The following is a 24,607-nucleotide window of genomic DNA, read 5'->3' on the forward strand; positions in this document are numbered from 1 at the left end:
CTACCATTAACTTGACAGCCTCCAAAGAGTGGGGTCAGGTTGATTAATTTTTATACTTCCTGTTTCCACTGTAGTCCCTGATACGTTATGGGTACTCAATATCTATTCAGGAATGAATAATTAAGTGAAATGTTCCAGAGACTAGGATTTTAACTGCTTGCTAGGTGTTTCCAGTTGGAGGTACTAGTCACCCCAAATATGTTCAAAACAGAATTGATTTCCTTATCCTGAAAACTTGCCTTTTATTCTGAATTTTCAGTATCACTTAGTGACATTACTTTGCAGAAGGCTGTAGTGATTCTTTTACCCAAATCTTATGCCACTATGCTGCATGCTCTGTTAATTCAATCTCTGAAGTCTGTTTGAAATGAGTTCTTCTAGTCCATTCACACCTATACTCCCTACCTCTTATCCTTTGAACTTTTCTTCTTATGCTCCATTTTTTCTACTTCCCCTCCAGGTCACAGTTAGTTACCATTCTTAAAAGACCCAGCTTAAACCCGCCTGTGGCATGAAGTTGTCCTCAATTCCACAGTCAGCATATATTTTCTCCCTCTTCAGTAGCACACTGTGGCACTCTAGTACATTTGTCATTAACATGGAGAAACTGACGTTAATTTCACATTAGCTTGTGATTTTCTCACCTTTGCACCCCAATACCTTGTACATTGGCTTTCATAAAGAAGACACTCAATACATGATTGTTGAATTGAATGTGTGCATGTGGATCCCGGTTTGCTGATTCTTTGATATAATAGTTCTCTTCAGTGAGAGAGTGATTGCTAGTCATTAAAAGTTATTCCATTTTATATTGCTCTTCACTTAAATTAACCCTTACATTTTAGTAGCAGGATACCTCAGAAAGAAAATTTTTAAAACAGTATTTTTTCAGGGTGGAGAAAAAAAATGTTTACCTTTGAGCGTAAATTATCTTCTCAACAGTGGGAGGTCTACCAAGAGGTGATTCGTCTGCCTGCAGCACCAGCATCTGAAAACGCCACCCCAAACGGGCTAGTCCTTGGCATTTTAAAGATTTTGTGACATACTCTTTGTCTGGTTAGGGAAACACAATGTTTTAAACTTTTATTTAAGTGGAGCTCACAGATATTTTGATAATGCATTAGAAAGGGAATTGCACACATAAATATTTCACTGTGTATTGATTAGATTTGCCATCCTTCTGGAGCCTAAGAGGCAAATATGCTGTCAAGATAAGCTCAAGAGTAGAGAAAATTCACTCTACTGTCTTTCCAGAGAAGTGAATAGTCATTGTGCCACCTGAAAAATGAGGATTTATTGCTACATGTCTACACATTAGAGGGAAAGTTATAGAGAAATAGTTTGATTTGTCAACACTAATAAAGAAAGCAATGGAATGCTCAAGAAGGCATGCTAAATCAGCTCAACCACAAATATTTAGTGTGCAGTAAAATCCTATGAACAGACACCTAGGCTGTGAATCAGACTCACTCCTGTGAATGAAGTGCTATCCCAAGTACAGAATCAACTTTTTGATCCTAGACCTCCAGATCTCTTCTTATTCATGGTCATATTTAAATAGGTATCCGGGTTCCTAAAAGGAATGATTATTTCTGTTTTTTAAGTTCTGGAACTCTTCTCATTTTCTCTTCCCTCCAATTCTCTTCAACTTTACATGGCTCAGAAGTCTATCTTCTGCTCAAATTAATGCCTCAAAATATATCTAAAATATATCTGAGTGTAAATAAATAACAAACCCTTTTTTCTTCTTTTCAATTCTCTTGCAGTCTATATTGCTTAGAAGTCTGTCTTCCTCTCAGATTAATGCTTCACAACATATCTGATTGTAAATAAACAATAAACCTTTTTTCAATATCTCACAATCAATGCAGCTTTTTAAAAAAATTTTCCAATCTCTAATTACTTTTGAAGGTAATTAGTGTTTCATAAAAGATTTCCCCCTACTTTATCTGCTTCTTTCTTCTTTTTCCCTATTATGTGATTCTGCATCATGATATTCTGACAAAGACATACTTTGTGAGAGAGTAAATGGCAGGGAGAAAAGTAGACAAGGAAAGAGAACATTCTCTTTATTTAATGAGGTTAAAAAGACTGGGAAATTAATGAGTTAAAATTTTCACCCTTTTGACCCTGGTCAGTCTTACAGGCAAATCCAATATATAAATGGGACTTTCAGATAGTTCTTATATTGACAAACTATCACACACTGACTAGCCTTCTTTTCATGCTTTTACTGGGGGCAGGAGAGGAGGAGGGCTTGGCGAGGGCTGTGTGATTCACCTGGAAAATCTCCAGAAACACTGACAAGCAGAACCTTATTGGGTTCCCCACAGTCCCACTCTTCTAACTTTAGGCTGGGAAGGGGGACTAACCATTTGTTTCCCTCACTTCCAGGTGTCACTGAACAGTAGTTTGACAAAGACATTTTAATTTACTCTGTAATGATATTAATAGTTATTTACCACTGAAAGATGCTTGTCTTTGCCAAAGGAAGAGAAAATATGTAACTAATTCTGCCCTCGCTGAGTTCCAAATGGACAGCAAAGCGAGCCTGGTGATTCTTTTTAAGTCTAATCCTAACCTGTAACTGGTGGAGTCCACTGATTAAGGCTGTTTGTTTCAGCCCTCTGGGATATTTCATCCTTTAAAGCAAAAGACAAACTTATATCTCTCTTGGTTTATCAAATTTGTCCCTGTATCTCAGTTTGAATTTCTTTAGTTGACTCAATTTCCTGATAGCTTTCAATTTGTTCCCATGATCCTCTTCTGCTCTGCTTTTACCGACAATGAGAATTTGAGAGATTTTGAAAGAGTCATGAATTCTAGTTGAATTTAGGAATTCGTTACTCCAAATCACTTCCATTTTAACTTAATTCTGCACCTCCGTGTCATGCTCTGCTGTCTCTTGTGGAACTGCCCACCAGAGTTATACAGCCTGTCCATGAGACTGAACACATTTCCTCTGGTTTTAATGTGCATCCATGGAACTAACGGAGGCAGAGGGGTCTTCTGTTCTGTTATATTTTTGCCCTAGTGCTGTGGTTGGCAAACCTTTTCTGTAAAGGGTTAGAGAGTAAAAATTATAGGCCATACAGGCCATATATAGTCTCTATTCCAACTTCTCAACTCTGGCCTGTAGTGTGAGAGTAGTCATACACAATACATAAATGAATGAGCATGATGTCACAACTAAAGTTTATTCTAGACACTGTAATTTGAATTTTGCATAGTTTTCATATGTCACAAAATGTAATTCCTTTTTCTGGTATTTTTTCCAACTAATGAAAAAATGAGAACCATTCTATGAGTGGTAAGAGAACATGTAGGAGCCAGATTTGGCTCCTAGGCCATAGTCTGCCTACTCCTGTTCTACTGTAGTGAGTTAATGCTTTTATAGAAACACTAGAGGCCCGATGCATGAAAATTCATGCAGGAGTAGGCCTTCCTTCCCCCAGCTGATGGCACTGGCTTTCCTCCAGCACCCGGGACCCAGGCTGGCTTCTCTCAGGCCTGGCTTCATCAGGAAGGACATCTGGAATGACATCCAGAAGACATCTGGTCTAATTAGCATAATACCCTTTTATTATTATAGATGACTCTTTGCAGATTTGAGTCCCAATGCAAAGCTTGGAAACTAATTAAAAACAGTGGCTTTTCTCTATTTGTAATTTTATACATTTCTATTCAATGTCTGTGATATATTCCAGTTATGGCTTAGCATCTTATTCACTTTGGAAAATACTATTTCTTGTCTATTTTCCAAGTTCTTTTGGCAAATACCTTGCATAAAAAACTAAAAATCTATTTTAATTCTAAGTCCCCTGTTAGCAACAACACCTTTCCCCCCTCAAAGATTTGATCTTAATCACAGAGAGATGGGAAGAAGCCATTCATTTATCCATGAAAGGTGTACATGGAACTCTCCTTCTAAGAAGGACTCCAATTTCTTAAGCAACTGAATGTGTGGATGTGCGTGTCAATGAGTCGCAAAGACTATATTCTATTTCAGAATTTCCTAATGTGATATTTTTAGTTTTCTCAATGTAGTGGACAATGTAAGGCTGTGTTGTTTAAATTTATGGCTGGTATATCTACTTCTAAATAGTTATTTTTTTAACTTTGTGCCCTGACTTCATTGTATTGTCATCTTCATAATAGTTCTGTGACTTTCTAATTCAGAGAAACTTAATTGTATCATCATTCTAAATCCCTAGTAGTTTAGATTTTTGTCTCAGGATTAGCTCAGAATCTTAGATGAGCCCTCTAAATAGATCTCTTTTGATTCCTGGACCCATGTATCCAGAGAATTCCAGGGTTGGGATGATAAAGCTCTCTCTAATTAAAACTCAGTATATAGCCATCATCTGTTTTCACTAAGGATTTCAGTTATCTTCACCACCAAACATTAAAAAATATTCAATCTGTCTTCATGCTACTCTAGCCCATGTGACTTTTTCCCTCCTCTCTCCTCTTTTTTTTCTTTTTTTCAAGGTTCATTATGCAGGGTTGGGTGTGGAAAATAATACAATAATTAATTAATTAACAATAATACAAGAATAAACTCTGTGTTCCATGTACTTACTACTGTAAACCTACTTTAGCCATATCCAGTATGCATCTACTTGGTTTTTTGTGGCAAATTTTTCTTCTCCCATTGGCACAGTGTGAGATTCTACAGCTCAAAAGTGATGGATTATGCAACATTATTTGTGGTGGATGGGACTTGATGTGTACAAGATGCTGGACCATTTGTATATTATGAATTTTGGAATTTATTATAAAATCAAGAATTATATGAAGAGAAAACCAATAGTTTCTATTAATAACTAGAGGCCTGATGCACAAAATTTGTGCATGGGTAGGGTCCCTAGGCCTGGATGGCGATCAGGGCCAATCTGTGGGGTGACTGGTGGGGTAATCAGGGGGGCCCCCACCCGCACCCGCCCCCCGCCACCGCCACCAGTTGCCTCCCTCTGCGGGGCCACCAGCGAGGTGATGGGGGGTGGGCACTGCTAGCACCCGCCTTGGCTGGCCTGGGGCCTGCAGGCTGGAGGCAGCTCCTGTGTTAAGTGTCTGTCCCTTTGTGATCAGTGTGCGTCATAGCGACCGGTCGTTCCACCTGTCATTCCACCATTTGGTCGATTTGCATATTAGGCTTTTATTATATAGGATAATATCAGATTATAAATATGTTTCTGTTCTTCAATAATATTTTCTTCCAGAAGACTATCTTTGATTTTAGAGAACATTTTGAGATGTTCTAACTCTAACTTTTTAGTTCAGAGATAGATACTCATGTTTAGGTAAATAGTTTGTTTACTTGTTATCAAAATACAAATGTTAGGATGATATTTTATTTATATTAATTTTTTTCTAGTTACAGCAAGAATATCATGTGAACAAACTCTGAGAAACAATTAAAATGCCTGTATTCTCTTTCTAAAATGGAAGAACTGTTAATTCATGAGAGCTAAGATGAATCTAAAGTTAATATTCATTGAATATTAAATGAAATAGATAGTTGTAACACTTATAAGCTTGGAGGACTCTGAAAAATTGTCCAAATTGCAAACCCAGACCTTAAGATACTTAGTTTACACTTTTTCCTCACACCTCATACAAGCGTCTGCAGCAACTTTTTGGTTTCAAATGTTAAAGGTTTGTAAATATCAAGCAACTTGAATGTTAAAAGGGCACCAATAGTTCCAGAACTTTATTTTGTAGAATCTGTGCTTTAATGTTTTAGTCCTTAAAATTAGCATTCGAATATAGAAATACTAATTTTTATATTCAAATTATTGAGGTTGCAAAAATGTCCTTGCGTTGGCCAGCATGGGGCCTAGCTGCTTTTTCAATCATCCTCTTTGCAAGTGTCTCAGGGGAAATGGCCTTCAGTATTCACGCATTCTGTTCCTGATCAACTTACCCTGAGGTGACTTCAGCATCTTCAGCCACAAGTCCCTTTCTCCTATGGCAACCAATCCAGTCTCAGCCAGTAACACGTCTTGTTGGCCTGCAGACTGAATTGTCAGGCGGATTTTTCTAGTGTTTCTTCTTCTATCTCAGCAATGCCAACATATGTTATTTTTCACTTTCCTGGACTTTTTCTAGGCAAACTTTCTTTTTTTAAGTCATACCCACAGTTCAGATTTATTACCCTGAAGGTCACAAAACAAAAGCAGCAAAGGGAAAAGGAGCACTGGGCAAACTCCACAAGAAATGAAGAGCATACTTCCAAGAGTCCTCTCTCCAAGAAGTCGCACAGGATGCACTTAATTTCTCCAACATCTGATTGTGACAAAACATATAAAGTGCTGTCCACAAGAGAAGCTCATTAGCAACCCAGCCTCTGATTTTTTTGAGGGTTAGTCACAACGGCACCCTTTGCCTAGCAGGCACCAAAAAACACATTTCCAGATTCCCAGGAAGTAAGAAAGAACTCAGCACAAATCCTTTCTAACAGCGAGCCACTCTGTTCAATTAATGAGTGGTGGAAATACCAATCTCCTAGATGACAGCCAATGGCCTGCACACAGGCCTTTGTAAGGGTGGCAGTCTTAGGCCTGCTGTGTGAACACTTTTTTACACACCTCCCATAACTGTTTGAAAGCTGCACCCCCAGAGCCATCCCACCCAAAAATGGATTCTATCATTGTGGTTCCAGATGGCCACAAGCTCAGCTCCAATACTAAATCCAGCAAATGAGTGGACAGGTGAAAGACAGGGAAATGTCTGTCTTTATTTGCACATAAGGAAGTATACTTTATTAGTGCCTTCTATAGTATCGAGTTAGATTGAGTTCAAAAAACATTATCGAAAACTCAGTCCATATATAAAGGAAGAAAAACACCAACCATACTGTATAATAATAATAATAATAATAATAATAATAATAATAGATGAGATTAAGGCTCCTAGAAGCCCAGGCTTCATTGGTTTTTAGAGAACACTGATTCAAGTGGGTATTTACTAGTAATAGAGCAAGTATTATTTATCAGAAGACAGAATGAATGGTTTCCCAAAAGAAGTCTCTGGTCCAGCAGAGGTTGGAAAAGAGCTTTTGTGGCCCCTTTCAAAATTCACTTCTGATAATAAAAATCAATATTGGGATGTTTACACATATCTTGGTTTTGATTTTAGATTTAAATAGGGTAGAAACTCTTCATTGTTGTCTGAAATTGATTTGTTAGTACATAGTCTACAAATATAACACCCAACTAATTTATGTCAATCTGCTAGAAATATAAAATAATTTAGGAATAGAAAACCAATGTAGCATTTTATTTTCAAACCAAGCCACCAACTATACCTCAAATCACACCAAGTTAAATTCTTATTTTAAGTCAACACTTATAAAGCTCTATGGCAAAGTAGAATTGACCTTTAGGTCAAACTAAAGCGCTATCATAAATCTGCATAAAGAGAGGGGTGCAATGGGAATTTGGCTCAAATGAAAATTAACCATTATCGTTCACTGAGCACTTACTATGTTAGGCAAACGTTTTTCTTACATGAGGCTGGATGGCATGGTGAGGTCAGAGATTGCTGGCTACACAACAAATACTTTTGTATTGAGCAGGCTTTCCATGAATGATTTCCTTTTTCTCGCTATGACTTTAATAGGTAGGTGCCATTTAATCTTTACTTCAAAATGAAAAAAAAGATGCTTAAAGGGGTGATGTTTCTGGCTAAATGTAATGTAATAATAAGTGAAGGAGACTGGAAAACTTTTCTGTAATTATAATCCTGCTACATCTGACAGGCTGGACTCATGTTTGAAATTGATTCATGAACTTGCCCTAAATTCCTTAACTTTCTAATTTTCTAGTTTCTGATTCCTTAAGTAAACACTATATTTTCTTCTTGCTTCATATGGAATCAAATTGACTACAAAATAATATGTAAACATTCATCAAATGTAAAATATTTCTGCCTCATTTTCTATTCTTCCCTTTATCCACAGAATATACTAGTTCCTTTTATGTCTTAGTGAAAAAGAAAGAGAAAATGGTTTCTTACCCATGTCAAGAAAGAGAAGTCTTACTATTCTGAATTTGAAATCATAGCAAACAATATCTAGGGCCCTTAAAAATACCAATAAAAAGAGGTGACTCATAACTTGCTTAAAGTAACATGGCAAAAAAAAAAAATGGATGAATGAATTAGTGATTGAATGTTCTGTGCTGATTAAATTAAATGATAAGGAATTTTATTGTTGAAAATCTAATGTGATTGAGATTTTAAGTCATCGAAAAGTGAGACAAATTAAAAAATCCAGGATGAGTCAGATGATAGCTCTTTTGTTCTGTAAAGGGATATTTGAAGGAAGACTTTAAAGTTCATGTTCTTGAGAACTTTGCTGTTGAGTTCAAACCTGGCCACTTCCCCAGGCTCAAGCTACTTCTATTGGCTTCTCTGACTCTGTCCCAGGGTGTGGATACAGGACTGGACATATGACTTCAACCCCCAGTGGACCACACCTCTTTTAAGAATTTACAAATGGTCAGTTTGACCTTGAAGTTCTTGAATGTAGGAATTACCCTTGACAGAGAAGATGAGTCATGCTTAATCACTCACTCAATCATTCATGCACTTATTTACTATTCTTTCATCTGAACTGCAGCAAGCCCTGTTAGAGAGGAGCAACAAAGCTCACATTTCAGTTATATTTCATGTCAGTACACACCTTCATCATAGTGGGAATTTTCACAGTAGAAACAAGCAGCTTTTTTAGTCCATAGAAGGCATTGGTAGTTACCACATCCTTTACTTCCCTCCCCCTGTTGTTTATGTCCTTTTAACAGGATCCACTATTATTTGAGGGTTATATGTGGTGTTATTTCACATACCACAGGGAAGAACATGTGATCCAGCCCTTGCCAATCACAATGTGCCCTTTTCCATGGTCACATTGATTGGGTCAGGAAAAGACAAGTATGTCTTTTGGCTGGGACAGTCAAAGTCCCTCTGGGACACATTTTCTTAAGCTATTGGTCAAGGGGCTGTTTTGCTCTTTGGTGCCTAAAAGATAAAATGTAAGCTTAAAGCTGTTATAGGATATCATTTTTGTTTCATGTAGAGAATCTGCCTGAGACTCAAGCCAACAGAGGAAGAAACAGAGATAAGAGATAGAGATAGAGACAGAGATAGAAATAGAGATAGATAGGGAGAGAGAGAGAGAGAGAGAGAGAGAGAGAGAAACTCCTGGATCTAGGTAAATATATTTAGATTTCACTGCTGGACCTATTTCCACTTTTTTTTTTTTTTACCTTAGTTTAAGCTGTATTTTATTCATTGCAAGATTATTGACAACTGCAATACCTAAAATCCTCTTTGATGATGAAAACAGAACTAACCCACCTCTTTTTCTTTTCATAGTAATTGTAAGGAAGAAGCACTCTTCTAGTCAGAACTTTAGCGGGGGCGGGGGGGGGGGGGGAGCGGCGGAGGAGGGATATTTTTAATGTGTGTTTTTAGTTTTGGTTTCTAGGGCTGCATTTTGGATCAGTGTAATTTCTCAATATATTTGAAAAACTATAATAGATTTTAATCACAGTATGAGTTACATTGGCATCTGATTCTTTAAGGGTTTTCTCATGTTTTTGAATTTTATTAAATTCTGACCAGCTGTTATGATTAGTATTGGGATTGGCAGTAAAGAGGTGAAAAAGTTAAATATGGAAGAGAATGGTGATACTTTAATAATAAATATAGAACTAAATGACATTTCAAAAAAAAATTCTTGAGAATTAAGAAATGTAGAAAAAGCCTAAGAATATAAGGAAAGCCTCACATGTTGCTTAGGTCTGTATGAGCTATGCCTATTTTGTTTTCATGGCGGAATAACGGACATAAGGAACAGGAGAAATGAAACTGAGTTCAACAAAGACCTAGAAAAAAGTAAAGGAGCAGAGGCTTAAGATGACTGCTATGAAGATCAAAGTTTCCCCCTGGCTTTCTGGGATCAGAGACATACTGGAGGCAATGGATGGAGTTGTGGGGACCTTGGATTGTGTACTAGTAAAACTGAAGGCTAAGATGAAGACATAGGTTAGGTTAGCAGCTACACAAAAATAAATATATACAGTGCTGGGGGGCGGGGAGGGGAGGAGGAAGTGGAAGGGGCGAAATCCACAGAATGGAGAATTGTGTTACACTGTTTTTTATTTTTCTGGGGCATTATACCAGGGTCTGTGAGCTTACTATCTGCTACTAATTAAAATATTTCTAAAACTGCCAGATAAATTTAGGAAACCAAGAAATGGGGAGCCAAGCACAAGGATTGGGATAAATGTACATGAACCTTATTCAGGGAAGAGTAAGGGTAGCTTCTCTTATCACAGATAAACAAAGCAAAGATGTAAATGCAATTGGTAGAGTTTTGTATTATTAAGGCAGAAAATTCACTTAGCTTAATTTAACGCAGGGATTGACAAACTTGTTCTGTAAAAAGTCATAGTGTAAATATTTTAAGGTTTGTAGGTCATAAAATTTGTGTCCCAACTTCTCAAATCTAACTTTGTGGTGTGAAAGCAGTAACAGGTAACGCATAAATCAAAAGGTGTGGCTGTGTTCCAATGAAACATTTTTGACAAAAATGTGACTGTACACTGTGGATCCAGATAGAGCAGATAAAAATATGAGGGTGGTATTCCTAAGGGAAAAAAAAAAATTAATTCCCTAATGGGAAGTGTTTGCTGATTACCATGACCAACTTCAAACCACCAACGATTTGAAAACCAACTTCCCAAACTCCTTTAAATTAACAATCATCACTTGAGAGCCCATGCAAGGTAATTGTAGGACACCACAAAAAAGGCCCTACTTATGCAGAAGTAGAGGAGGATGTGTTTTTAAATGTCTGCAATCTTACATTACTTTTCCTCCTTCCATGTTTCCTTGTCCCCGCCACTCAGATCTGCTTCCTGGAGTCACATTCCCAACAAACTATCTGCAAGCAAGCCTTTGGCTTGAACAAAGCTCAGCCTCATGTTTGTAAACATTTATATTCTATATCCCTTTTTTTTCATTTAATGGGTTATCCTATATAATAAAAGGCTAATATGCAAATTACTCCCTTGGGATTTTGACTGACTGGGAGTCCTACTGCTTGCTATGACTAGCGCTGACCACCGAGGGTGGCATGGAACTAAGGAAGAACCTTGTCAGCAGTCAGAAGGAAGGCCCCGGCCTACAGCCGGTAGGCCCCGATTAGCCCTGATCCCCAGCCAGGCCTAGGGACCCTACTCCTGCACGAATTTCATGCACCGGGCCTCTAGTTTACTTATATTTGCGTAATATGATTTTGAGTGAGCACATCTACACTAATAAAAGACAAAGATGCTAATTGACCGCCCCTTCACTACGCCCACCAGCCAATCAGAAGAGTACGCAAATTAACCCAACAAAGATGGTAGTTAATTTGCATACACAGGGACCCAGCGAAGACTGAAGACAGTGTAGAAGGAAGCCAAGCACTGCAGAAGGGAGCAAAGCAGTGGAGAAGGGAACGGATCGGAGGTAGCAGAGATGGGAGCGGAGCTGAGGCAGTGGACATGGGAGGGAGCGAAGTGGCAGAGAAGGGAGGGAGCTGAGGTGGCAGGGAAGGGAGGTAGCAGAGGTGGTGAAGACAGGAGGGAGCCGAGGTGGCAGGGAAGGAAGGGAGCGAAGGGGCAGACACAGGAGGAAGCAAGGCAGTGGAAAAGGAAGGGAGCATGGCAGCGGAGAAGGGAGGGAGCCGAGAGCGAAGTGGCGAAGGGAGGGAGCCGAGGCAGCGGGGAAGGGAGCGAAGCCTGCCTCGGTGGGCTTCGCTCCCTTCTCTGCTTTGCTCCGGTCTCAGGAAGCCCTATTGTTGCAGGAATAGGCCCGAGGAAGCCCTATTCTTCCAGGAATCTTCCTGCAATGGGCCTCTAGTGTATTATAAATTGTCAATGGGTTATCTAAGAAAAGTAGAGATCTCTAGGTAGAGATAAGTTGATGAATTTATAGCCAGAACTGCAACAGAAATGACTACATCTAATGAGAAATTCACAATCAAAGAAAACAGTCCAAAAGAGAGCATGTTTAGAAGGAGATCACAGAATAGGCTGAAAGAGAACATAATTACAAAACAAAGAAATGATGAGAAACAAGGTTGGGCTCATTTAGGGATGGATAAAATCTGAGGTCCAGCTACTTGTTATTAGACTATTTTCATAATGAACCTGCTTCACAAAAGTCTAAGTGGATATGCACTTGGTGCTAAATGACTTTAGAAATAAAACAAAGCTGCGAAAGCCTTTTATCCTCCATCAAATTAGAAAACCAAGTAGGTCTTTGTTCTTGTAATAGTCTATTTGTTTAAATACATAGATAAGTGGCAGGGGAATCATTTAAATGTTTGCAGGCAGTCAACTGCATTAAAGAATCACAAGAAAACAGGCTGAACTCTGCAGTCAAACCACCAACTTTATTCTAATTAATAACCCTAAATTATGTAGCTATGCACGGATTGCTTACATTTGGGAGATATGAATGTTGAAATTAGAGGCTAAAATAAATGGTCAAAATAAAATAAAACCATCACCATATGTGAAATTTTTGGTAATCCATATAGAGGTTAAAGAGACTGAACATCTTTGGAGGTTTAAAAGAGGTTATGAAACAAATAGTATATGATAAGCAAAATGCTTTTGTTCACAGTTCTCTCACAGTCCTATCTTCATGTTGATTTATCCCTCACCAGTCGGTCATGGATTCACTGTTATCCGTCTAGCAGAAATTTCCCTCCTTAGGTTGCTTATAAATGCAAGATATAAGAATGGGATACACGGTGTATAAAATATCACTATTTAATCTTTTTACAAACTGTGAAATCCTGAATATTTAAGGTAACAAGATTCAGACCCAGGACTCTAGAAACTTACAGTTTCAACCCCCCCTTCCTTTGTTTCACTTTAATGGGCAGGTCTTGCTGCAAACTTTACTGAAATAAGTAAGGATTATCATAAAGCAGATTGGAATTTTAAGTTGCAGTTAATAATTATTCCTGACTTAGTCAATTCAAGCTGATGTAATGAAAATACCATGATCAGATGGCTTATACACAACATTTATTTCTGACAGTTCTGGAGGCCGGGGAGTCCAAGATCAGGGTGCTGGCAGATTCATTACCTGATGAGGGCCTGCTTTCTCATTCACAGCCCTCTTCTCCCTGTAACCTAACATGATGGAAGGGGGTGAACATTCTTGGCCTCTTTTACAAAGTCACTAATCCCATTTATGAGGGCTCTTCCCTCCTGACCTAAACACCTTTCAAAGACTCCACCTACTAGTACTATTACTTGGCGGTTATGAATTTTTTTTTTCGGGGGGGAACACAAACATTAGCCTATTGCAATTCCTAAGGGCTGATAATGTGTCAGGTCCTCCTCCCCACTTTTGGATACTCTGTCTTATCAGAGTGTCTGACCTATGGTGAGAAATTAGTAAATTGTTTTCATTGCAATTTATAAATATTACAAATATATATTTTTATATATAAGAAATATATTATTTTTAAAAAGTTAATATATTTTAATGAATTTTGAATAAGTAGTTGGGGGTTCAAATTAACAAGCAATTATAGTGCAATGAGATCAAAGATATACCTTTTCCAAATGAGAGGTTTTAAAGTAGCATGTTCAAGATCATAAGGCTATGTAATGTGACGTTTAGGATTTCCCCTAATTTTATGACTCTCCTTTCTACCTTTCCACACCAAAGAAGAAATGCTGAGAGTAATTTGACAGAGAATTGGTAAATTTTGATGAAGGAAGTGTGAGAGTTGCAAAAGGATAAAGGATTGAAACAATGAAGTTTCAAAAAAATAATAATAATGTGCCATTTAACAGACAAAGAAACCTTTACTGTCTGTTACGGAGTATGTTGGAAGCATTTACTTAGCCCACAAGTCATACTTTCATCTTTCTTCCACAGAGAAGGGTTCTGCAGCTATCTTTGTTCTGCATGATCCTCGGTCTTTGTCCACAGTCAGCTGGGCCAATGGGACTCCCTCTCCTGGGAATTTGACATTAACATTCAGGAATAGCTAGTAAATCTCTACAAACATCTGAAAATAGAATATGTATTACTGCGAACCGTGGGGAGCCTTTGTCAACTATGTGGAGAGAGGTCTGCAGGAAGAAATAAAGCAGAGGAGCAGAGGGAAGCAGAAGGGAAGGATAGATAGACATAGCATTGCCCCTGTTCTAGGAGGCTTTCTAGGTTGTGATTTTAGCCTTCCTGAAGCTGAGCTAAGGCCCTTTCCTAGTTTTGTGAGATTCCACTTTGTTCTCACCTTACTTAGTTAGATATAATTGGTTCTCATTAATTTCAAATTTGGTTTTTATTACAAAGTTGAAACTTAAGTTGTTGGTTTTGCAAATTATCTCCTTCATCCCTTCACCCAAATATTACCTTTTCATTGAACCCCAACTTGATCGTTCCATTTCAAATTCCAATATCACTTTATGGGCTGAATTGTGAGCCCATCAAAACTTAAATGTTGAAGTTCTGAACCCTAGTATCTCAGAATGTGACTATATTTGGAGATAGGATCCTCAAAGGGGTAATTAATTTAAAATGAGTTCATTAGGGTGAGACCTAATCCAGTATGACTGGTATCCTTGGAAGAAGAGGATATTTCGACACAAATGAATGTACAGGGGAAATGATGTGAAGACCCAAAGAGTAGATGGTCATTTAAAGGCCAATGACAGAGGCCTAGAACAGATTCTTGCCTCATGGCCCTCAGAAGAAACCAACCCTGCCAAAACTTTCATCTTGGACTTCCAGCCTGCAGAACTATGAGAAAAAAAATTTCTGTTATTTAAGCTTCATAGTTTGTGGCACTTTTTATGGCAACCCTAGAAAACTAATATGCACCCCTGAAAACTGATTTCCCTGACCTTGTATTATTGAATTACTAAATATATTTCTTATTTATTTTCTTTGTCCCATTACTGTAATGTAAATTTCATGAAGGCAAGGAGTTTTGCCTATTTTGTTTATTAATGTTTTTTCTCAGTTCTTTGAACAATGTTAAACACATACACACATCTTACCCAATAATAGACAAACATGTAAATTGACCGTCCCTCTGCTACGCTCACCAGCCAATCAGGAGAGTATGCAAATTAACCCAACAAAGATGGTGGTTAATTTGCATGTGAAGACTGAAGGCTCCGGCCGGAGCAGCAAAGGCCTGGGTCCCAGGTGCTGGAGGAAAACCGGTGATGGCAGCCAAGGGAAGGGAAGGCCTATTGCACAAATCTCTTTGTGCAAGGGCCTCTAGTGTATACATAAATAAGAATTTTTATTCACGCATAATCTTTTAGGGTTGAAACTAAGTACCATATAAAGAGTGGAAACCAATGTGTATCACTGGGTAAATCAACTCAATTTATAAGAATCTTAATTATCCCATATGTAAAAATAAAATGTCTGGACTCTGTTAAAATATAGAAAATCCCATCATTCTGTGAAGGGGTGAATATTCAGGTTTTACCTTTTTGCTACCAGAAAAACCTTTAGCTTTTCTATTGTGAAGCCCTTAGATAAACTTCTTTGGATCCAGACATTTAGTTTCTTCTATTTTTCTATAAGGAACTTAGGGAATATTTGTGTATCTCTTAACTTTTAGAAATTTGGCAGGGAGTCTACTACATGGTGACTTCAAAATGAAACAAAATTGCTTGTATTTAAGTTCTTATAGTAGGTTGAAAATTCTTGTTAGATTGAGTAGAACTTTAATTATTTTTCATATAGATTTTTAAATTAAAGATTTAAAAAATTTCTCTAATTTTTTTCAATTACAGTTTACATTCAACATTATTTTTATATTAGTTTCAGGTGTAGAGTATAGTGGTTAGACAATCATATACTTTGCAAAGTATTCCCTCTGATATTTTCAGTACCCAAACAGAACCATAATTGTTCTTGAAGGAAATGTTTAAAGGCTATTTGTAAAAAGGAATGATTATTATAGAAAATTAGTTTACATAAACCTACATAACTTCCTAGTCAGATTAATTGGAATCCCTGTCTTCTTTTTATTCTGCAGATTAGCTAGTTAGCAGATATTCATTTAAGCTTATCTAACAATATATTGGAAGGAGTTATAACTTGCATTGCAAGGTTAGTTCAAATTTCATTATTCATTTTATCCTTGACCTCAGTGGTTAAAACTATTAACTAAAGTAATGCTAATTGTGGTGGTGTTTTTTGATTTAGACACTTGTCCACTAGGAATTGGACTGAGACCAATTCATTTCATCCTGGCTGCGGAAAAGACATCAGGCTGTAATGATTTTTGGTCACTGTTCAAGAGTTTACATTAATATAAAGGGCACATAGGGTAAAACGCAATCATAAATACTACCCTAATATTTAGGTGGACATTTATGTACTAAGCTGTGTGAAGTAATAAGGAGAATTATAAGTATATTTTAATATTTTTAAATTTAATATGAAGCATTATTATATATTTCTAATGTATTATTTTTTCATCACGTAAAAATGACAGTGCATATAAATTTTTTATAGAAAAACAAAAAATATTTTCTTACATCAACAAATATTTCATTGCCTAATATTTCTAGGGTATAATAGAAAGAATAATAAACGAAACCTAAAGTGAGTAAGGCATTATGATGGTCCTCAGGAGGTTTGTAGTTTAGTAAAGGCAATGAGATAAATAAATGGGTAATAAATCGCAGACTTAAGGTAATTGATAACATTTATTGAACACTCACCATGTGCCAGGCACTCCGCTGAGACATATCTGTGTATCTCGCCAACTGAACCTTTTATCCAATTTGATTTGAATATGTATTTTTTATGGATAAGGAAACTAAGTCACAGAGAGTTAAAGCAAAATTCCAAGGTCATTAAGTTTATAAGTAAACCTGCTGGAGTTTGAAATTGTGATGTTGGTTCCTGAATCACATCTTTAACCTCTCTATTTTGCCTTTAGGGTAAATTCCTTAAGAGCAATGTAAAAACAAAATAAAACCCCAGAGATTTGTGTAATGGTTCACATATGGCAGAAACAACATCTGTGTTGGGGAAGCCCAGGAAGCTTCTTAGGAAGCTTGCATGTGGAGTGGTCCTCAAAACATGGGTATGTGGAACTCTAGAACAAGATATTCACTTCAGGTAGAGAGTCTATGTCTCAGGCTGAAGCGTCTGTTCGCAGATCCTCTGGTGCTCAGAGTTAGATTGCTCTTCTCATCTTCTCTTGTATATAGGGGTAAACGTGTAACATGTAGCCAAAGGGATGTATATTGCATATACACTGTAATGTATACAATGTCAAATGTATACGTAGTAGAAATGCTGCCAGGTCAGGTGTATAAAGCCTCCCATTTATGATATTTTTTCATGCTGTTCACCTTGTTGCAGATGGTCCATAGATCGAAGAAGCCAAGTGAAGAAGATGAAAGAGCCCATTCACAATAAGTAAGAGGCCTAGGTCCCTGGATCTCAGCTTAAAGAACCACCCACTAATTAGGAAAACCTATTTGAGGCATTTTGAATGAGAAATAAATGTTCACTGTAGTAAGCTGCTGAAATTTTGACATTTGTGGACTATGCAATTAGCCTACTTTCACAAATATGGGAAATATAAGAAGCAGAGTGTCTTAGGGAGAACAGATTAAATGTGCTTCTCACTAGTGGATAGGAAGTATAATGTTAGGTGCTAAGCCACTATGAGAGGTTGAAATTGTGCCTGGCAAAACTATTCTTAAAATTCCTTATACAATTTGATATATACAACACAATACAATAAAAAAATATAGTAGTATACATAGTTGACCTTATACAAACCCATTGAAGATCATGTCAATTCTCCTCATTTCTGCATTGTTAATGTTTTTCTAGTGGCAATTTATTATTCAATTTCTCCCTTTAGGATCCTGATGATGCCGTTACCACTTAAATTTGGTCTGGCTACCTGAACCATATGTTCCATTTGTTTTTAATGGAAAAAAAAACATAGTCTTTCTAAAGTATTTGGCTAGCTCAGTCTAGGTTACTACCATTATCTCAGACAAACTTTCGTGATGTGATTTAATGCAATGCAACTGATGTAACCGATTTTATTTGGCTGCCCAACTCAAGGAAAGCCAAACTCCTGCTTGCAGGTGCTTGTACAAAAGGAAAAAGGTTTTATTCAAGAGCCACAAGACCTGGGAGAATGGTAGACTCCAGTCTCAAAGACCAGTTCCCTTGTCCTGCTCAAGCCCGTCCCCTCTGATAGGGTCAAGGAGGGGAGGGCTTTTCTTCTATCCAATTATCTTGCTAACTTTTGGGTCCTCAGGCCCATACCATTCATCTTCCCAGATTTCTGTTGCTCTGATCCTGTCCTTTCATACATATAGCTTTTGGCACACTCTGGCCCTATCCATTCATATTCTAGCTTATGGTGCGCTCAGTGTAAGAACCTCCCCCTGCCGCTATCCTGGCCAATGGGGAGGAGATTCCCTAGCACTCCAACTACCTTTAGTAACAACTGAGAGGCAGTTTATCATCTTAGAAAAAAACACAAATTTATTGGCAGAGGACTTGAGTTTGAAGCCCAACCCAACATTATTGTAGTTCTCCTGTGAAACTTGGATAACTTACTTAAATTTTCTGAACTTCTGTTTTCCAATTAGCAAATTGGAGATAAAAATAAACACATTGTAAGATCTGAAGATATACCTTCATAATAATGACTATCGAGTACTTACCATGTTGCATTTTCTAAAACAATTGCTCTATCACAAATTTATAATATTTTCCATGTTTCAGTTATTAACATTGGTTTTGGTCTGTATATGTCACACATTGGTTTCAGTGTTTATAGAATTCCAGGTTCAGGAATAGATGATGTTTTTATTTATCCTCTCCCACTCTTATTTTCTTCTTCTTATATTTTTCATCTGCCGTTATACCTACTTTTAACACCTTTTTTTTTTAAATCCTCACCTGAGGATATTTTTCCATTGATTTTTAGAGAGTGGAAGGGAAGGAGGAGGGGGAGAGAGAAACATCGATGCGTCTCTCATCGATCTGTTGCTTCCCACACAGGCCATATGTGCCCCTGAACAGGAATCCAACCCATGACCCTCCGGTCCAAGGGCTGAGGCTCTAACCACTGAGAAAAACAAGCTAGGGCCTTTTAACACATTTTAAACTCTATTTCCTTTGTTTCCTTTAAGACTGATCACTTATATTTAAAAGATACTTTTAATTTAATATGTAAATTACTAAAAATTTAAAACTTTGCACTGATGGTGTAACTGAAACCAAGTTTCAGCTGCCTGATGCTTCAAAAACCAAACTTGTGAGACAGATGCTGGTGAAAAAGGGAAGAGGCTTATGAAAGTGTCAGCCACCTGAGAAGCTGGGAGACTCTTGTCCAAAGCCCATGTCAGCATCTCCCAGGAGCAGAGCTTTTCATAAGGAGGGAGAGGGAAAGCAGAACAAAGAGATCAAGGGGAGGGGTGTAAAAAGCTCTCTCTGTGCAGGCCAGCACGGTCCACTCTGATAAGGATCTCAGACTGGTCAAGGGACAGGCTGGTGTGCGTCATCCTGGTTTTATTGTTGAAGTTGAGCAATTCTCCTAAAACTGAGATGGCTGAAGGTCAGAGTCTGTACCTTTTGAACCTAGTTCCTTGGATTCTTATACAAACATGCTGTTTATCTACAAGCTACATATTAGTCAGTTTCTGCATTTACAGAAACAATGTCAAAAGAGTGGTGGGCTTATAACTCCCTGCTGGCAACAAGAGAGAGTCAATGACTTGCCTGATGATCCACATTATTTAGTGACAGAGCTGGACAAAAACACCAAGTAACGGTTACTGAACATTTGCAAGTTGTCTAGCACTTTTCATAGACTAACTAATTTCATGCTCATAAAAACTGTGTGAGTTAAGTACTATTATTATCACCAAATCATACAGGAGGAAAAGTAGGCACAACGAGCGTTGAGTAGATTGCCATGGTTACATAACTACTAAGCGGTGGGTCTGGTATTTGAACTCAGATATTTGCATGTCTGAACCATTCTAATATGCTGATTTTCATGAGAGTATATAGTCATTGGACTATTAATCTGAGGTCAATGTAATTGAATCATCCTGTTATTGTACCAGAGTAGAGAAAAGTTTAGGTAGGAAGATTTAGTAGGCATGCTCATTGAAGACCATAAATGGTATATTTCGCATCATATGCTTAAAAATGGAACATTACTATTGTTTAATTTTTAAAAGCCAGAATTTATAAAAGATAAACAAATTTATAACACACACAAAAAAGTCTTCAAATCTAGGACTGAACCTAAAAATAAAAGTAAAATATCCATCATATATTTATTAAAAATGTTTTTTTCCTATGTAATAGGATATATTTCAGCTTTTGGGGAAAAACATGAAAGTAAAGGCAAAAATAAATGATTTAAATAATTAAATTTAAAATTTTGATGTGCTAATTTTCTGCTGTATACTGAATATTTATATTATGAGAATCTGTAACTGCATAATATGTACCAGTTTAGTGAGATTATTTTAGACAGTTATATGCACGTCGGTAGGCAAAAAAAATTTTTCTGTTACGCTACAGGTTCCCTTTCTAGCTTTGGCTGAAATCTGAACTGTATCAGAAAATAACGTTTTATATTTATGTTTTCTAAGTGGTTTATATAGAAGGAACTCATTTAAAGGTTAAATCTTATCATTTTCCAACTGACACTGTGTTCTCAGCTGATGGCTTAGCAGTGGGGCTGTGCTCCCTTTCCTCTCATAAAGTTATGAGAAGCATGAATTCTGTAGCTGGAATTCAGCTGACAAATTTGGTTGTGATTCAGTCATCATAATTCTGGAAAAAGACAGCAGTAGGTATGGTCACAGAACTAACTATGCTTATTATGAATATGCTGTTTTTAAAAAAGTGACCTTTGTCATAGCTCTGTGTATAATATAGAATTCATTTATTCATGACAAATGATGAATTCTTTCTGCTCTTTTGATCTGTCTATAAATTAATTCTGTATTTTATATAAAGTATCTCAATTAAATCTACCTCTATGCTTACATATACTCTCATCCTACAATCTTGAATAAACACTTGTTACATAAACCCTAATTTTCAACAACTTGTCATCTGACTAGTAGGATGATTAGTTGTGGGCCAATGAGAATATTTGAAGGGTAACTTGGTAGCTTTTTGCTTCAATAAAATTTAATTGAAATATTTACTGTTTATTATGATAAAAAACACTAGAATTAGAAGTGATTCCAGAATATCCATGGGTTGTGCTTACTGGTTGCAGTCAGGTGGGAAGGCAAGGCCAGAAGCTTTGTCTTGATACTGTATTTGCATAAAAATTTTGCTTTCTTCTTAGATTATAAATGGAGAGAGTACAAATGGGGAGCAGTGAAAAAATCATTGTAGGGGCTACAATTCCAGCTACCCGTGGGTACTGCCACAAATTAGTAAATAGAAAAATAAATAAAATACTCCCCCCCCCATTCTTTTTGCTATTGTTGTTAATCCTCATCCAAAAATATTTTTTCCCATTGATTTTTTTTTCTTTTTTGAGAGTTTGGAAGGGAAGAGAACGGAAGGGGTGGGGGTTCAGGAGAAAGAGAGAGAGAGAGAGAGAAACATCAATGTGCTCCCACCAGGGCCAAGAATGGAACCTGCAACCCAGGTACCCACCCTGACAGGAGATCAAATCAGTGCATGGGTGGAGGCTCTATCCATGGAGCCACACTGGCCATGACTTTTTCCTGTTCTTTAATCTGCTGGTGGACAGCAGATACACACAACTAAGTTCATAATTAAAGTGTAAACTGATTGCCTAAATCAGCACAAAGTAAAGAAGTGATTTTAACTGGTGCCTTATGAGGGGTGTCATCAAAAACATTATGTTGAACTGAGTTTTGAAGGATAAATAAAATTTCAAAAGATAAAGAAGAGGAGGAAGGATTTTCCAAACACAGGCAATAGCATGATCAGAGGCCTAGAGGCAGGGCAGCATATGTTTGCACACAGTAAACTTTTATTACTAAAGAAAGATACTAAGTTGGGCTGGTAGCAAAATTCTGTGAGATAACCAAAAACCGGGCATAGATTAGACTGTAAAGCTTTAAATCCACTCTACTATGGATATTTATTTTCATTCTACCCATTAAAACTCTCTTTATTTAACAAAAGCACCTCTTTTTTTTTGGGGGGGGGCGGGCTGCAGAGATTATTTTACAGGAACCAGCCGAGGGTCTGTCCTGAAGACAGGCCTTTCATTGGAATGTCCTAGGTTTCGGTAACTTAGGCCTGCTGAGTTAACCCTTTTCTGCCCACAGATAACTCCAAAAACAGTAGAGAATCACTAGGGTTCAAAATGCTAGAGTTTATCAGCCAACTAGAACAAGAGGGGTGAAGTTTGGAGGCGTCTATTCAAGTTACCATTAGGAATCAAGAATTTGGAACCAGGAGCCTATCGTGAGATGAGGCAGGCTGGGAACTGCACTTGGAGAGGGAGGCGGGGCTTGCATCATTGCCTAGCGGCCATCTGTGATTTGCTTTTAGGAACTTACAGTGACTTGATGCAAAGTTAGCTGCATAGGACCAAGAGCCAAAATTAAGTCAGGGATAAAATTGAAATCACTAGAGAAGAATAATTAAAAGTCTAATATTTTGCTCTCTGCTATTTTTCCCCTGGCTCTTGTTTATTTCCTCTTCCCAGGATTCCAGATTCCCCAAAAAAGAACAAGATGCTCTGAGTTGGGTTATACACTTTTCCTCTTTTTTAAAAACATTTTTTAAAAATATTTTTTTTTATTGATTTCAGAGAAGAAGGGAAAGGGAGAGAGAAATGGAAATACCAATGATGAGAGAGAATCATTGATTGGCTACTTGCAGCACGCCCCATCCTGGGGATTGAGCCTGCAACCTGGGCATTTGCCTTGACCAGGAATCGAACTGTGAACTCCTTGTTCATAGCCCCTGAGCCACACTGGCCAGGCTAAACGTTTTATCTTGAAGGCAAAAGCAGTCAGACCTGAGGTGGCAGGATCAGAGGGTGCTCTTTACTTTATACATTGATTCATCTCCAGCATTTGCTTGACAAATGGGGTAGAATGTGAAGAGTTTTATATTTTACACCTTAAACTGAAGGAAGTTATATTCTTTTGAAGAACAAATTTTCTTAGTGGGTGGATAGAGAAATGCTACTTATGTGAAGTAAGTGAAAAGGAATTATTGTTTTCATGGAGCCAAAGAGAATGCAACGTGGAGTGGCAGACACCAAAAATGCACCACTTTATGCTTTTGCATGGGATGGATTTGTCTCTTCTCCTCACCAGGTCAAACCCAGTCCTCCTTTGTAATAGTCCCATTCCATCCAGTGTTACCTTTTGACTTGTAAGCGCCTAAAGAGCGCTTACTCCTGACTTTTTGTTGCCCTCCCAGTTTACTAAACATTGATTGCTCTGCAGATGCAATGCTGGTTGTTCTGTATTGTATTTACAGGAGCACAAAATTCATCAACTGAGCAGGTACAGATTCTGTTTCATATGAATGAATGTTCTAAGTGGTTGGACAGACGACAATCCTCAGTGGGATTGGAAGTAGGGGATCTAACTAGGTATGTTTGCTTTGGACTCTCTTCTTTGAAAAGTGTTATTAATAAAGCACCTGACACATAGCTGAGGCTCAGTAAATGCTAATTGTTGTTAATCAAGGCCAATGACTTCTCAAGTAGTTTACGGAATAAACGACCCAACAGAGGAAAATACATGGATTGTCTAATTGTCCTTAGTGGAGAAACGGACCAGCTGTAGCATGAGTATGTAGCACACAAGAACAAAATAAAAATATTATTTTGAGATTTATTTGGGAAATAGCTATTTTCCAAGGCCTTGCAGATTGTGGGCCAGATTTTAGCCTTTGAAATTTTGTATGACAGCTCTCTAAGCTGCAAGGATCAAAACATAATGTTTCAGGACACAGCTTTGCTCTTATATATGACAGCAACTTTCATTGTTAATACTTTACAACCTTGCAGAGTAGTGGAGTATATGTGAATCAGTATAGTCTCACCACTGTGTAAATACTAGGATGACTAACTGATAGATTTTTAAAGTTTTATATTAGGAAAGAGAAACAGATAGAAAATAGGATGCATAAATTGAATTTTGATTCCTTTCTTCAATCATCTTCAATCACTGATTTTCTAAAGATCCTATCTAATAGAAGAGTAGTACGCAAATTAACCGTCACTCCACGCCAAAAAGATGGCAGCGCCCATAGCGGTGGGGCAGGATGCTGGTGGTGTCACCTGGCAACATGAGCCCTGCAGGCATTGCCTCAGGGACCGGTGAGCAGGTCATGCGGCCCTCGAGTAGGCAAGCGCGGCCCGCAGGCAGCACCCAGCAGGGCCTGCTTGAGGGTCGATCCATGAGCAAGAAAGTGTGGCCTGCAGGCAGCCCCCAGCAGGCAGCACCCAGCAGGGCTTGCTCGCAGGTTGCCACGGTGATCCAGGAGTAGGAAAGCGTGGCCCACAGGCAGCCCCCAGCAGGGCCTGCTCCGGGGTCGCCCT

This window comes from Myotis yumanensis, unplaced genomic scaffold, assembly GCF_028538775.1.
Source record: "Myotis yumanensis isolate MYYU_CA2020_CCGP unplaced genomic scaffold, mMyoYum1.0.hap1 SCAF_1, whole genome shotgun sequence".
Classification (NCBI taxonomy): Eukaryota; Metazoa; Chordata; class Mammalia; order Chiroptera; family Vespertilionidae; genus Myotis; species Myotis yumanensis.